Source organism: Panthera pardus, unplaced genomic scaffold (genome assembly GCF_024362965.1).
Source record: "Panthera pardus isolate Hobbes unplaced genomic scaffold, ASM2436296v1 HiC_scaffold_24, whole genome shotgun sequence".
NCBI classification, from domain to species: Eukaryota; Metazoa; Chordata; class Mammalia; order Carnivora; family Felidae; genus Panthera; species Panthera pardus.
In genome coordinates, this window is record NW_026526810.1 from 88995314 (window position 1) to 89012423 (window position 17110).

General features: G+C 35.4%; 1 long non-coding RNA gene across 1 annotated transcript in view; it reads left to right on the forward strand.

Annotated features, from left to right (window-relative positions):
• LOC109268524 (uncharacterized) overlaps positions 1-16433 on the forward strand; it is a 126635-nt gene extending 110202 nt beyond the window's left edge. Inside the window, exon 3 of the long non-coding RNA XR_002080691.2 lies at positions 14991-16433. This is a non-coding gene — a long non-coding RNA (uncharacterized LOC109268524). The remainder of the gene's footprint in view (positions 1-14990) is intronic.
• The last annotated feature ends 677 nt before the right edge of the window (positions 16434-17110 follow it).

The window sequence follows — 17110 nt, forward strand, 5'->3', positions numbered from 1 at the left end:
GTCTGAGTCAGTTAATCTTCTGACTCTTGATCTCAGCTCAGGTCATGATCTCACAATTGGTGAGCCTGCCTGGGATTCATTCTCTCCCTCCCTCCCTTCCTCTCTCCCTCTGCTCTTTCTCCACCGTCTCTCTCAAAATAAACAAATAAAGCATTTTTTAAAAGAGATAATTTTAGGTTCAGCCTACAAAGAATGTTTTGTAAGAAAACAAGCATGGGGATAGAGATACCAGAGTTCAGTTTACAGACAATATGGATTTGGACTAGCATAATGACAGTGAAGATGGAAAGAAGTGAGCCAATTTAAGACACAGTTTAGAGATAGAACAATCATGATCTATTAGTAAATTAAATATGGGCACAAAGCCAATAGAAATAAAGAAAAATCCAGGGTGTTTGACTTGGAAGATAAGTCCTAGAACATTACAGTGCATTACAATATAGTTGTCAAGATGCTACATTTCTTTCCACTAATTATATCATGCAGACATTTTCCTGACAGTGCAGAGACAATAAAATACAATGTAAAGGAGCAATTAATTATGAGTCAGAAGACTTTGGTAGCGTACTTGCTGTACAAGACTTTCTCTCAAACCAAAAGTTATAAAAATAACTCTAAAATGATTCTGAGAATTAAATGAGATACCATCGGCAAAAAAAATCAGTATAATGCCTAGCACATATTATTTATTCAGTGTGTTACTTAAATCTGAATATAGACACATATTCAGAAAAAATTCATATTTTATTTTTTTTAAGTTTATTTATTTTGAGATTAATAAAGAGGGGGAGACAGAGAATCCCAAGCAGACTCCACACTATCAGCACATAGCCCAGTGAGGCTCTCAAACCCACAAAATATGAGATCATGACCTGACCTTAAACCAAGAGGCTGACACTCAACCAACTGAGCCACCCAGCGCCCCATCTTTTTTATTAAAGGGTTCTTCAGATATTAATCTTGTCAAGTTTAACATCAATCAAATTTATTTATGCTTAAAGACAATGACTTGTAGTTATTACCAGTATATTTTCTAAAATATGTCACAAACTAAACTATCAAAAGAGGGTATAAGGAAGGCATTGAATAACATGATATGAGTTGTTGTTTTTTTTAGGAGTAAACTCCATCTCAAGTCTTCCTTATGCTTTATACAAGACAAATCTCTCTGAACTGAGGTTTTCATAATGGTAGCAGATGAGCAGAAATTGAATAGATGGTCTTTTGAGCCATATTTATGTCAAAACTCTAGGAGAGAATATGCTACATTTCTTCCTGATAATAGTTAATCAGATGATGGGATTATATACAGAAAAATCCTTTGTCAATTCTAAAGTATTAATTCCTTTTGCAAATATTTATTGAGCATTTGCTATGTCCCTTGCCAACCATCTACATCTTAGAGCTAACAGTCTAGTTGTAGGTAAATAATCAGTAATCGAATTAATGAATCAAAAAATAAAACACATGTAATATTTGGATTAATGAATGAATCAAAAAAACACAAGACAATTATTAAGGGCCAAAGAGGAAATAAACCAGAAGATGTAAGAAATGGACAGTAACTAGGACTGAGTGGGTTACTTAAGACAACGTAGGCCCTACTAAGGAAATATCATTGCAACTGGAACTTGATAGATAAAAGTAACTCACCCTTGTTGCAATAAAATGGTAGAGTTCCAAAGATACATAAAAATAAATACAAATGCCTAAACTAACAAGACCCTAGATTGTTGGAGGAAAATAAGTATTTTAAAATGGACAGAGAAAATAAACTCAAAATGGATGAAAGACCTAAATGTAAGACAGGAAGTCTTCAAAATCCTTGAGGAGAAAGCACACAAAAACCTCTTTGACCTTGGCCGCAGCAACTTCTTACTCAACACATCTCTAGAGGCAACGGAAACAAAAGCAAAAATGTACTATTGGGACCTCATCAAAATAAAAAGCTTATGCACAGTGAAAGAAACAATCAGCAAAACTAAAAGGCAACTGATGGAATGGGAGAAGATACTTGCAAAGACATATCAGATAAATGGTTAGTATCCAAAAAACAAATAATCCAGTAAAGAAATGGGCAAACGACATGAATAGACACTTCTACAAAGATGACATACAGATGGCCTACTGATACATGAAGAAATGTTCAACATCACTCATCATCAGGGAAATAACAGATCAAACCACAATGAGATGCCACCTCACACCTGTCAGAATGGCTAACATTCACAACTCAGGCAACAACAGGTGTTGGTGAGGATGCGGAGAAAGAGGATCTCTTTCACACTGCTGGTAGGAATGCAAGCTGGTGCAGCCACTCTGGAAAACAGTATGCAGGTTCCTCAAAAAATTAAAAATAGAACTATCCTATGATGCAGCAATTGCACTACTAGGTATTTATCCAAGGGATACAGGTATGCTGTTTCGAAGGGGCACATGCATCCCAATGTTTATAGCAGAATGGCAAGATTTCATTCACAACTACATGGATGGAACTAGAGGGTATTATGCTAAGCAAAATTAGAGAAAAACAAATATATGACTTCATTCATTGAGGACTTTAAGATACAAAACAGATGAACATAAGGGAAGGGATGCAAAATTCATATAAAACCAGGGAGAGGGACAAAACCTTAAGAGACTCTTAAATATGGAGAACACACAGAGTTACGGGAGGGGTTTTGAAGGAGGGATGGGCTAAATGTGTAAGGGGCATTAAAGAATCTACTCCTGAAATCAAGTTAGTTAGCATATAGTGCAACAATGGATGTAAATTAAAGAAATAAATTTAAAAAATAAAAATAAAATGGACAGAGAAGAAGAAACAGGGTAGAGAATAATATAAGAATGGTAAGATGGCAGGCAGAGGCCACATTACTTATGACTGCATAGGCTATGGAAAGTCATTTAGATATTTTTAAAGCATGACAGAAAATGATTGGAATATTTTAAACAATAGCACTACATATTTTGAAATAACCAATTGGTACAAATGCAAGATTAGAGACAAATAGATCATTTGCAAGGCTGGCAATCATGGACATACTAATCAGAGAAGATGAGAAACAATAAAAATTGGGAAACGTATTGAAATTAAAGTAGACAGGATTGATGGATTAGATGTACAGAAGTCAATAGTGACTCATATGTATATATATATGCATCATATATATGATGTATATATGTATATGTATATATGTGTGTGTATATATATATGTATACATATGTATATATATGTGTGTATATATATATATGTATATATATGTATATAGGAACTGGATCAATGATGGCATCATTTACTGAGATGTAGAAGATTGGGACAGGAGCAAGATGAAAACAAAGTTCTGTCTTAGACAAAGTTTAGAATGCCTACTACATATATGTATGGACTTATTGAAAAGAAAATAGTCATGTGTTATTCTTAAGTTCAGAGATTGGGACTGGATGTATCAACTTGATAGTCATGAGCATAGATGGTATTAAAGTCATAGGACTATATCAGGTCATGTAAGGAGGTATGGACACAAAAATTCTGAGAATTTCTAGGTTGAGAAACAAAAATTGGCCACTGAATTTATCAAAATGGAAGACATTAGAGATTTTTATAAAAGAAATGTTAGTAGATTGATGGGCAAAGAGTTTAACTGAAGTCGATTGAAAAGAGAAAAGTAGAAGCAGTGTCTAGAATACATGTTTGAAAAAGAGAAGAGAAATGGGGGAAGGGAGCTAGAGGAATATGTGAAGACTGGCATTTATTTTTAAGAAGATACTACAATTTTTATGTTGATGGGAATTTTTAGATAGAAGAGGTATAATTGATTATGAGAAGAACTACACTGTAACTACAGAAGCAAAATCCTTGAGTAGACCACAGGCAATGGATGTAATGACCAAGAGGAGAAAATTGCCTCCATGGGCACAGAGAGTTTCACTGATTTCAACAGGAAAGAAGGGAAGGTACAAGGGTACAGGTAGTACGTTACTACAGGTAGTAAGTAAATATCTCCATCTCAACCTCTTCTCTCTACAAGAGTTAGCTGTGTTTAGTGTATGCTGTGTAATCCTGTTGACTTGATTTAAATTGCAGCTCAGTGTGACTAAGAAAAACTCTGATCTGTGCCTCAGTATCTTCATCCATAAAATGAGGACAATAATAGTACCTACCTCAAAGTTTTAAGACCCACAGCTGACAGGAAATGACAAATATGTTACTCTTGTAGTTGTCATTACTAATAGTATGGCATTTGCTATCTTACTATAGCCAGCATTCTAGATTGCCACTTGGGTGTCTAGATATCTACCTACCAGGCACCTCAAGCACGGTATGTCTATAACTAGCTAAATATGTAATATCCTAACCTTGTTCATGCAAATCCAAAGGAAGAGAATTCCTGAACCAGATCCTAGGTTATATTTGTCTGTATTTATTTACTTTTTCTTTTGTCTTTTAAAATTTGAAATACTATTTTTTAAGTTCTGTAAGTTAACGTGTTGTAAAAACATAAAGCAACATCAATTTAGAAAACATTTAGATTGTTCCCTTTTCCCCTTCCATATTCATTTTAAATATCCTAATTATCTTCCTGATGTATTTTTAGTTTTTAACAAAATTATATTTGTTTCATTTTTTTGGCATGGAAGTCAACTTATAAAGGATAAACCTAAATTAAAATCGGTCAATTTCAAATTATTGTAATTGATTTTATTAGAAATGTTAAAAAATATTTGGTAGAAAATGTTTTAAGTTTTCTTTTTGCTGTCAGAACATAAAATGATTTTCATTTTCCTTCTCTTCAATGAAATATAATTAAAATGGTAATATTCTCAACTGAGGGGGGGAAAACATTCAATTAAAAAACAATCTGCTTTATTAAGTTAGAATTTAATTTCAGGTTTCATTAAATGCAGCTGCATTAAAACACACTTCAGCATTTATATCTGTTTTCAAGATATGTACAGAAATACTTCAGACTGTCAAGGATGTCACATTGTCTTAGTAAAGGCACAAGTAGTCTTAGGAAATGAAATGTTACCACCAAAATTGTAAAATATAATAATCCCTATCAGCAATTAATGATCTGTAACCAAAATGGATATATGAAAGAATTAAACCTTGTAATGAAATATTCCTTAGGGAGAATATTAGGAAAATGTACTTAGAGGTTATTAAAGTCAGTATTTAATTAGGTAGTTACTGTTGCACATAAATTTTATCTCCTTTAAAAAACTTCTGGAGAGGTAGTTTCCCTGTATTTGATAGTTTTCAATCAAAAAAGCAAATAGAATCAAAGGGTTTATACATAATAAATGTGCTATACATTGAATTGTGCATTACACAGAATCCTAAAATAAAGTTTTCATTAATTACTGAGTATTGTGCTGAGTCTTGGAAAAATAGAAAGTGCTTCAAATATATTTAATCCAGAAATATTTCATATATTTACAACACTAGAAAGTAGAAAAAATGTAGTCTCTCACCTTATCATTGACATAAATCCCATTTTATATGATAAGCTTTTAAGGAAACCAAATAAAAACAATTTAAAAATACTTATAAATCTAAGGATATTACACATATATTTTCTAATGCCCTTTGCACTGCATGTCAAAAAGGACCATGTCTTTCACAAAACAAGATTAGGGAAACAAATATACTAGGTTCACCTATATGAAACTCCCAATCTTTGATCACTTTTTATTTGCAAAAATATGTTTTATGATTCAACTTGATATAGTATAAGAGGGTAGGAAAGATATTAATCGGTTTTACATGTTAGAGATACCTACAAGAAGTTAATTTTCCAGTTGTGGTTAAGAGTAGGTATAATATAGAGAACAAACTGAAGGTTGCTGTGGGGCAGAGGGGTTAGATGGGTCAGGGGCATTAAGGAGGGCACTCTCTGGGATGAACACTAGATGCCATAAGTAAGAGATGAATCACTGGGTTCTACTCCTAAAGCCAAGACTACACTGTATTTTAGATAAATTGAACTTAAATTTTAAAAAATACTAAATTTTGTAAATAATTCAAGTTTTAAATAGCTCCACAAGTATCTAACTTTTAACTTCATTAATTCACTTTTAGGTAATCATGTGTAAAAAAGAAGAATAAATAATTTTTTTATTAAGATGAACATGAACATTCAATTTTGATATAAGAAACAATAATTTATAACCACTTAAATTTTGTGTCTATTTTAAAGGGCATTTATTTTTTCCCCCTGCTTTCACCTAATCACATTCTCAGAACTTTCCAAAATCTATGTGCCACCTTAGAAGCTTCACATTAAATGTCAGAACATCTACTGTCTACCACATTGGCTTTTTAATACAAGCTTGATATTATCTAATTAGTGAGAACTTTTTCTTCTGGGAAATGAAATTGTGTGAAAGCTCAGTGATTAAAAAACTGCTGCCTAATAGGTCCTCTGTCTCAAGGAACTTGTTAAGGGAGCCATTACTCCAGTGGTGGATTTTCTCTTGTAACTTTCCCCAGTGCCCATCGATGATCTTGGGAAATCAGAGGAAACTCTGTACAGTGAGACCAGAAATTGTGGTTCAACAAGAATCAGTGAAAGGTCAGCATCTTCAGTCTGATCTTTTAGATTTGCATACATTAAATACAAAATTCAATACTCCACAGATTCAATACTTAAGGCTAAGCAGAAAGAAGAATGTTGGGGAGTATTTAACAATGCTACCTCCACAGCTTGCCTATATATTCTTAAGTAGCTTCAGTGGCAGGTCTTACCTGTTCTTATCACACACAGGAAAAATCCTTGACACCAAATTCATAAGAAACATTCTAGTTCACTAATGGTAGAGTTGGTTTTTATTCACTAAGATTCAATCAGAAAAATCTGACAGTAATTCTGTAATTAATAGATGCCTGACATTAAGCATCCGTTATCATCTCAAAGGCAAAGTTGGGCCTCTTCACAAGTAGATAATGTTTTCCTGCTTATAAAATGTTTTTATCTTTGATTTCATTTTACCATTAGTAACATCTAAAATATATAATATCCCATTTTACTGTTGGGGAAAAGTAAACCTAAGTGGATTAGGTTTGCCCAAGTTGATACAGCAAGTAGCAGAAATAAAACTAAAATTCTTGGGATGCCTGGGTGGCTCAGTCGGTTAAATGTCAGACTGCAGCTCAGGACATGATCTCCTGGTTCCTTAGTTCGAGCTCCCTGCTGACAGCTCAGAGTCTGACAGTCGGATTCTGTGTCTCCATCTCCCTCTGCCCCTCCCCTACTTGGGCTCTGCCATTCTCTCTCTCTCTCTCAAAAATAAACACTAAAAAAATTTTTTTAAAGTTCTTACTACATACATATGTCTCTTTTATAACATGGGATTTTTTTTTACATACAATGCTATATTGGTTTCGAGTGCACAATTCTAGTAGTGACTGACAATTCTATACATCACTCAATGCTCACAATAGGTGTAGTCATCATCTGTCACCGTACATTATTACAATATTACAGACTGTATTCCCTGTGCTATACTTGTCATCTCCATGACTTATTTGTAACTAGAAGTTTGTACTGTGCCTATTTCACTATTTTATTATGGAAAATTTTTAATAGACTATGCTAAACATATTACAGGATATACAAAACACTAAAGTTTGAACATTTACATTTTGCTGCCCTTGATTCCCTGCTTTGGAGACCTAGCCACAGTCAATTCCTGTCATTATGTGACATTGTATTGCTTACAATCATGGTCACTGAACGATCAATGACACCCTTGAATTCAATATCAGTCTAGAGGCTCTTAACTCTTTTTAAGTCCTAAGAGAGGAACTAGGAGAAGACTCTGAATGAAACAAACCAAACAAAATCGATAAAACAAACCAAAAACAAGACCAAAACTGAAAAATACCTCACACAAATAACCAAATGAAAAAAGATAACTGTTTAAGAAATTTGGTTTTTGCATAGGTATTCTATCACTAGTTATATATATATATACACACACACACACATGTATATATATATATTGCATTCTTTTATGCTATTCTAATTAATGAATTTGGAGAAAAAAAAAGATAATACACCAAATTTATTTTTTTCTTTACATGGCTCTTGTCATAGGCTCTAAGTCTAAAATTCTCTTTTGGCCAGCAAAAGAGCAGGATGCAGAGATGGCTAATGTCCAGGAAAAGACAAGAGTCCCAAATAAGGGTCCTTGCCCTGTTTTTATTAGGATCAGAAGGCTTACAAACATGGCGATGGACGTGCACAAAGAGACAATCTGTGAACATTAACTTGTGGATGTGAGGGACACGGGGTCTTGAAGATATTTGGGGTTAGGGGTTTGGGTTAATACAAAACAAAACCCTGAGGGTAGGAACCAAGATGGCAGAACAGCACAGAAGTTTTTTGTGTCACGTGTCCATGAAATACAGCCAGACCAACACTAAACCATCCTGCACACCTAGAAAACTGATTGGAGGATTAACACAACAATCTGCACAACGTGAACCACAGAATTCAGCAGGTGTGTGGCACAGAGAGGTGAATTTGGGGAGTGAGAAGCCACAGAAGGTAGGAAACCCCTTTTGCAGGCAGAGAGAGGATGTAGACTGGAGGCGGGAGGGATAATATGAGGAAAAGCACCCCTCACCAAAAGCAGCTGAAGAGAAAGTGGAAAACTGGAAACAGCCGCAGTGACTGAACTAAAAAGGGAGAAAGGAGAGGGTTTAAATTCCATTAAGACTGTAAACAAGGGGAGCACAAAGGCTGCAATTCCACAGCTCGATACCTGGAAGTGCTTTGGTGGGAAGGGTGAATCCCCAGGAGCAGAGTGGGGTCAGGGAGGTTCTCAGGCCACACAGGGAAAAGGGGTTCCACTGCTGGAAGGACATTTGGTAGAGACTGTTGAAGCCACCTGGTCCAGCAGACCCCAGAAGGCGGCCACATTCACTGGTGCTGGGGCATTGTCATTAAGGGGGAAGCCTGGTGCCAGATGTGTGTTGTGATTTTCAATAATCCCTGAAAAAGCTGCTGATACACTGTCTTGCGAACTTTTTCTGGGGCAGGCTGGCACCTGGCCACAGTCTTGGGGCATCGGTAGCAGAAGGGTGCAGTGGGCGTTCCTGGGTGCAGCTGATTTTCGCCCATTGCTCACTTGGCCATTGCTAGGTGAAACCCTCGCACAGAAGGGCAGAACGGGTCAAGGCCGCAGTCCTTCAGGAGTAACGGGCCAGGGAAAGCAGCCGCATCTGGGACAAAACTCAGGAGAGAGGTACTGCCTGGGGCCTGGTCACGGAGAGTGAAAAAGTGGGGAGTGGATGAGAGCTGAAGACAGAGGATAGGTGCACGACTGCTGATCCAGGAGAACAGACTGGGTAGCTGGTGGCGCCATTTTCACCACTCCTGTGCATGCGCATACACACCTACAAGTACAACACTCCACTGCAGTTGGCTAGAAGCGCCATCTAGTGGAGAGCGGAGCTGTTACACTGAGCCCCGCCCAACTGTGCCAACTTCATTCTCTAAGAACACAAGGTTCATGGCTGGCTTAGTTTATAGACTGTAAAGCACTACATAGACTGACTTCTAGGGGAAAATGAAGCAATTTCAGTCCTACTTCAATCTGTTAGCAAGTTCATGTATTCAATTTTCTTTCTTTATTTTTCTTTTTTTTTCTTTTTCTCTTTTACACTTTTCTTTTTCTTGAATACAGAAAGAAAAAATTCATTTTTATTTTCAATTTTTATTAAAAATATTTTCTTTAACTTTTATTACTATATTTTTTACTTTTGTGTAAATTTTTTCAAATTCTATTTTACTTCCATCATTTTGGTCTATTTTAGTGTATTCACCTTTTCAAATTTTCAAACAATTTCCTTTTTTCTTTTTTTTCTTTTTCATTTATTTTTTCTTGAATGCAGAAAGAGAAAAACTTCATTTTTACTTTCAATTTATATTAAAAATATTTTTATTTATATTTTTTACTATATTTTTTGCTTTTATGTAAATTTTTTCAATTTATTTTACTTCCATCATTTTAGTCTACTACAGTGTATTCACTTTTTCAAATTTTCAAATGATATCTTTTTATTTTTCTTTGTTTATTTTCTTTTTTCTAAATACAGAAAAAAATTCATATTTATTTTTAATTTTAATAAAAATATTTTTCTTTAATTTTTTCTACTATACTGTTTACTTTTGTGTAAATGTTTTCAAATTCTATTTTACCCCATCATCTAATTTTAGTTTACTTCAGTGTATTCATTTTTTCAAATTCTCAAACGATTTCCTTTTTCTTCCTCCGCCCCCCTTTTTTTCTCTAATCTGTCAAACCACTTTCAACACCCAGACCAAAACACACCTAGGATCTAGCATCATCTATTTTATTTCTGTGTGTGTTTGCAATTTTTAATTTTAATATTTTTAAATTTCAATTCTACCTCATTAATTCCTTTTCTCCCTTCAAAATGACAAAATGAAGGAATTCACCCCAAAAGAAAAAGCACGAAGAAATGACAGCCAGGGATTTACCCAACACAGATAGAAGTAAGATATCTGAACCAGAATTTAAAATCACAATAATAAGAATACTAGCTAGAGTTGAAAATAGATTAGAATCCCTTTCTGCAGAGATGAAAGTAAAAATAGCCAGAATGAAATTAAAAATGCTATAACTGAGCTGCAATCATGGAAGGATGAAGCAGCGGCAAGGATGGATGAGGCAGAACACAGAAGCAGCGATACAGAGGACAAACTTATGGAGAATAATGAAGCAGAAAAAATGAGGGAGATTAAGGCAAAAGAGCACGATTTAACAACTAGAGACATCAGGCTAATTAGAGGTATCAGGGGTGCCTGGGTGGCTCAGTAGGTTAAGTGACCAACTTTGGCTCAGGTCATGATCTCATGGTTTGTGAGTTCAAGCCCCGAGTGGGGCTCTGTGCTGACAGCTCATAACCTGGAGCCTGCTTCTGATTTTGTGTCTCCCTCTGTCTCTGCCCCTCCCCTCTTCACTCTCTGTCTCTCAATAATAAATAACGTTAAAAACAAAAAAGAATTAGAGAAATCAGAAATCCTTTTTAACTCATTAAAAAGGAACATCAGAATCATAGGGGTCCCAGAGGAGGAAGAGGGAGAAATAGGGGTAGAAGTGTTATGTGAGCAAATCATAGTAGAAAACTTTCCTAACCTGGGGAAAGACACAGACATCAAAATCCAGGAAGCACAGAGAACCCACATTAGATTCAACAGAAACCGACCATCAACAAGGCATATCATAGTCAAATTCACAAAATACTCAGGTAAGGAGAGAATCATGAAAGCAGCAAGGGAAAAAAAGTCCCTAACCTACAAGGGAAGACAGATCAGGTTTGCAGCAGACCTATTCACAGAAACTTGGCAGGCCAGAAATGAGTGGCAGGATATATTCAGTGTGCTGAATCAGAAAAATATGCAGCCAAGAATTCTTTATCCAGCAAGGCTGTCATTCAAAATAGAATGAGAGATAAAAAGTTTCTCAAACAATAAAGGAGTTTGTGACCACTAAACCAGCCCTGCAAGAAATTTTAAAGGGGACTCTCTGAGGGGAGAAAAGATGAATATATATATATATATATACATACATATATATATATATATATATATATATATGTAGATGAATATATATATATGTATATATATATATATATACATATATATATATATACATATCAAAAGTAACAAAGATTAGAAAGGACCAGAGAACACCACCAAAAACTCCAACTCTCTAAGCATCATAGTGGCAATAAATTCATATCTTTCAGTACTCTAAACGTCAGCGGACTCAATGCTCCAATCAAGACATAGGGTAACAGAATGGATAAGAAACAAGAACCATCTATATGCTGTTTATAGGAGACCCACTTTGGACCTAAAGACACCTTCAGGTTGAAAATAAGGGGATGGAGAACCATCTATCATGCTAATGGTCAACAAAAGAAAGCCAGAGTCGCCATGCTTATATCAGACAATCTAGACTTTAAAATAAAGACTGTATCAAGAGATGCAGAAGGGCGTTATATCATAATCAAGGGGTCTATAGACCAAGAAGACCTAACGATTGTAAACATTTATGTGCCAAATGTGGAGGCACCCAAATATATAAATCGATTAATCACAAACATAAAGAAACTCACTGATAGTAATACCATGATAGTAGGAGACTTCAACACCCCGCTTACAAAGCAAAATCCTGACCCCAGGCAGTGGGGTGGAAGGTTGTTTACAGCAGGCATGAGGCACCACCTCTGTTTATCTTAGCTAGCCTAGGGGATGAGACCAGTAGGATGTATGACCTCAGAGTTAACAAGGCACCTTTTCTTTTGTTAATCATCTCAGCTCTGGGCTGCTTCACCTGCAGCACAGCAGTCTATAGCTCAATTTACCTCTTTACCTAGCTTGGTCCTACCTTCCTGTGAAAGCAGCTTTCTGCTATAGTACTAAATTGGGGGGTGCTTCTACCCTGAATACCTAATCTTGTTTATTTCACATACCTGTGTTCTATATTGGGTCCTTTACCCCACCCTCTCTATACTGGGACTTCTGCCCCGCTTTCTCTATACTTATTTACCTAATCTTGTTTACCCAAATTTGGGTGTGAGCATCCTATGGCTTTGTAATTCTTTATGCCTTGTTAACCCATTGGTGTAAGCCCAGGGAGTTTCTAAGCTTATTCCCCATAGGTTGTCTCCTACCAGTATAAGAGTGAATAATTCCCTAAGAAAAATATATAAAAGTTAAAAAAAAAAATACCTTGGAGATTTTGTGTTTTTATATACTTTTGCATTGCGTTCTTACGTAGGATATGTAGAAAACTAAGCCCAGAAACATTAAATTTTTGATTATTTCTTTACAAGAGTTGTTAAGTACTTACTATTCTATATAAGGATGTTTTGAGAAAACTATTACCATTGATGACTTTGTAATATCACTAAATACATTTTGTTTGTTTTTATAGCAATATAGTGGTAGCGTTAGGAATTCAACACTCTTTTACATCATCTTTGCCTAGGAGAAAAAAAACAGATGTTAATTGCCATCAAACTGTTGGTGATTGTGTGTGTGTATGTAATACTATTACCAAATAAAGATTTTAGTCCATGCATGGAATAAATAAAAGGAAGAAACTGGCCAGGTATGATGTGTAGGGTCAATTAATTTAGTTTTCCTAACTATGAACACATTTGTAGACAATTCCAATAATATTAAAACTTTCTATGTCAGAAAAAGTGCAGTGCTAAAGATGTAAAAGTTGATCCTCCTGAAGCAATGTACAATTTAGCCTTCATTGGGAAGACAAGAATATTGTTGTGCAGTGGACTGGAGGGAACTTGAATTAGCTCAGTCAATTAAGTCATGATTAATTTATGTTAGATCCTGCTCCCCTGAGTCTATAAAAGCCAAGACTTTAGTTAACTGGCAGTATTTAGTTTAATAAAACTAAAGTCTTTAAAAATGAATTCTGGAGAGAGAAAAAAAAATCTACTGACACAATCAATAGACAGCAAGATTCCCATTTTAATTTGTGTCAATGGAAGTTAAAATAAATTTAGAAACTAATAAGAACAGGGTTGCTCCGTTCAAATGGATAACCAAATTTCCCAGATAGTTATTAGCATGGCTTATACAGCAGCTCTGGGTGGACGTGTGACAAATCTTAAATATGCACAAGAGCAAAGGCTTTCTTTGCGGCAATTGCTGCCACTAGTGATAGTTCATGTTCTCTCCGGATCTAACAAGAAACATTCAGTTGCTAGTATCTTCGGTCAAAAATGATTCTGCAGGGGCTGCAAGTAGATTTTCATTATTCTAATTACCCATCTGAACATAATGCATGAGCCTAATGTGCCTTTGTGTATTTAGGGTATATTGAAAGAGAGTATATGTGGTTATAGACCTAGCTGGGTTCCTGAGCCACAGAGAAAAGAGTAGAGGCTTATTCAATCTATTCAAGGAAAAAACCAAAAATGAATCTTAAGACAAATGTCTGAGCTCCATTCACACAGCAGCTCAGAGAGTCTAAATATTGTGTGAAAATTTTATTGAAGACAGGATTAACAACTCTAGGAATATCTTCTTGGCCCATGAAGAAAAATTATGTAACTGATTGGACTCATCTCATTTTTCTGAAACATTTGAACAAACCCTACCTCAGTAATCTGAGTTCTAGAAAAGTCATGAATAATGTCATCATAGGGGACTGACGCTGAGAGAGCAATTATTGTATGTGATGCAATGAATGTTTTCTACAAGTTCAAATATTATGCTCCCTACACCACCATGTATGGATATTGCTAGACCTAATACCAAAGCAGTTGAGAACTTTGGATCTGGAGTCTAACTGCCTCAGTTTCAGTTCCAATTCTGTCATCTACTAGTAGTGCAGTCTTAAACAATTTATTTATCCTCTTTGACCTCAATTTTTTCATTTAATACTGATTCAAGTGTCCACTATATAGGTTGTCATGAGGATGAAATAAAATATGTATATAACATCCTGAGCACTTTGCCTGACATGCAGTAGAAACTCATGAAATGTATCTCTATTATTTGTTGTTTAATGTCAGTTACCAACTTACTTACAGAGTATAAGTGGTGATATCTGGGGGGCCTTTATCAGTTTCTGGCTAGAACACACAGTTCCATGGTTCTAAGCCCTTTGTTTTATGCTCAGAAAGAAAAAAGAGCAGAATGGGATGAATTAGAACCATTTGTGTACCTACGGTTATTTTCCATCATTTTTAATATGTCAACATAACTCTCTTATATGTATTATAATATAAATTTTAAAATCACAGTATGTCATGCAAAATGTCAAAATCATAACATTTAATTTGCTTTTTACTTATTTATATTTCTATTTATGTAAGTATAAATGTAAATATATTTATACTTGTTGATTTTTAACAGAGGAAAGAATCATACTTGAGCTCTTTTTCCTCAAACTTAACAGGTTTTCTGCATTCCTAGGAATTCTGGCTAAGGACATCACGTCAGATATGAAGTAACTGTTCAAAAAATGACAATGAGAAAGACAAACCCGCCATGATTGTAAATGCCTAAGTGCTCACATTATCCTTCATGAACCACACGCTTCAAGTAGTGATCAAGCACAGACAGCCGTCCTTCTCAAAGGCAATGTGGCATAAAGTAAGGAGTCCCATCTTTGTGACATGCCATATTTCACTGCCAGCAGGAGAGAATTTTTTGTTGTTGCCAAAGTCAGTCAGTAGATAATGATCTAGTATCTCAAATGTGTCATTTTTCAGAAGCAACTATCATAGTTTCTATTGGTCTGGCAAATCAACAATGCCTTGTTCACATTGAAACATTAACTGTACAATGGAAAGAACGTGTTGTTGACAACAATGCCACTTGTATTAGGATCTTGAAAACAAAACCCAAAGAGAAAGGTATGATAAGTGTTCTGTTCTCTGCAGTGGAGATGATGATGCCCTTGTGTAATGATAGACTGATGTCTCTAAGAGGAAAATAACAAAAATGAACTGCTTTCTAGGTCTGACAAAGGATAGATCACTAGAAATAAATTTTAAGAATTGGTTAGGAAAAAAAAAACTGTGGAGACCTCGTATATCTGCACAAAAGTCAGGTGCCCTTTTGAAAATTGGGGAAAATGGTAAAAAACAATTACTGTCCCATGTGCCTAATTGTTACCTCAAACCCTCATTTTCTTATAAAGAAATATCTGTGCATTGTCAACAACTTGTAAAATACAGATGGACAAAAAAAGATCATTAAATAATCTGTTATCCCACTGCCTACTTTTGCACCAGCATATCACATTTTCTGCAAAGAAACTACTGTGAGATTTCTAAATTGTGAATCTACTCAGAGCTCCCTAATGGCTCCTGGACACACCTAAAATGAAGTTTAAATTTCCTTGCCAACACAGCCCAGGACAACCTGGTCTCAGGCATTCTCTCTTCTTCCTAAATTTTCCACCATTCTCCCGCTAGCTCCTTTTGCTCTAGCCAAGAATTGAATGGAGATTTATCAAACATGTCAAGCACATTCCTAGCATGGAACATTTTTGGCTGCTTCTTGACTGGAATATTCTTCACCCAGATACAGCCTTTGCTGTGCACATCACTCAGAATTCTGCCCAAACATCATCCCTTCAGGGGCCCTCCCTGACAACCCACCCAAAGCAACACCCCTCCCATGACACCCTGTCCTTCACCCTGTTACTTTGTAACCACTGCACCACTTACCAACTTTGTATTGCTGTTCACTTGTTGATATCCATGTTGTATAAATCCACTAACATGTAAGCTGCTTGAGGATAGGAACTTGATGTTTTGTACATCAGATGCATCCCCAGTGCTGATCAAGTTCTATACCTATTGTGTGCCTCAAACAATATTTATTGAATAAATGAATACCCAAGGTTAACGTTTTGGTTACTAAAGTAAAAAATAATGTGTTGGGGTGCTTATCTGTGCCAGTGGTTCTTCTATATGCTTTATGTGTATAAACTTAATTAATCCTCCCAACAATTGAATGAGAAAGGTATTATTTCTCTCCCCTCTTATGAATGAGGAAATGGAGGCACGGGATGTTGAATAACTTGCCCAAGATGGAGTTAGGAAATGATGGGACTAGAATATGAACCCAAGCAGCCTGGCCTTAGAGCCAAACTCTCAATCACTAGTTCTCCCTCTCACACTCATACACTCACATGCACAATATGCACACACAGTCATACTGAACAGAGTGTATGGGATATACTTTCCCACATAATTAAATATCCTCTGGCAATATCAATTTTATGCCTGTGCCATATTCCACTCTGGGGATTTGCCAGAGGGATTTTTAAACCATTATCATAAGATAAATATTTACAGCTATTTTTCTTCACTACTGTTATAATTAATGTTATTTTCTATAAATCAAATTATCAGATTAAAAAGATGCATGGTCTCCGGGCTTTAAACAAATTTATATTAGCAAGTGGTTCCCCCAAAAAATTAACTTTATATCCATTTATATTACCCTTATAAACCTGAGCAATATATATATTAAATTTTAATTATTTTGATAAAAATTTTGTATTTGAATTTTAATTATTT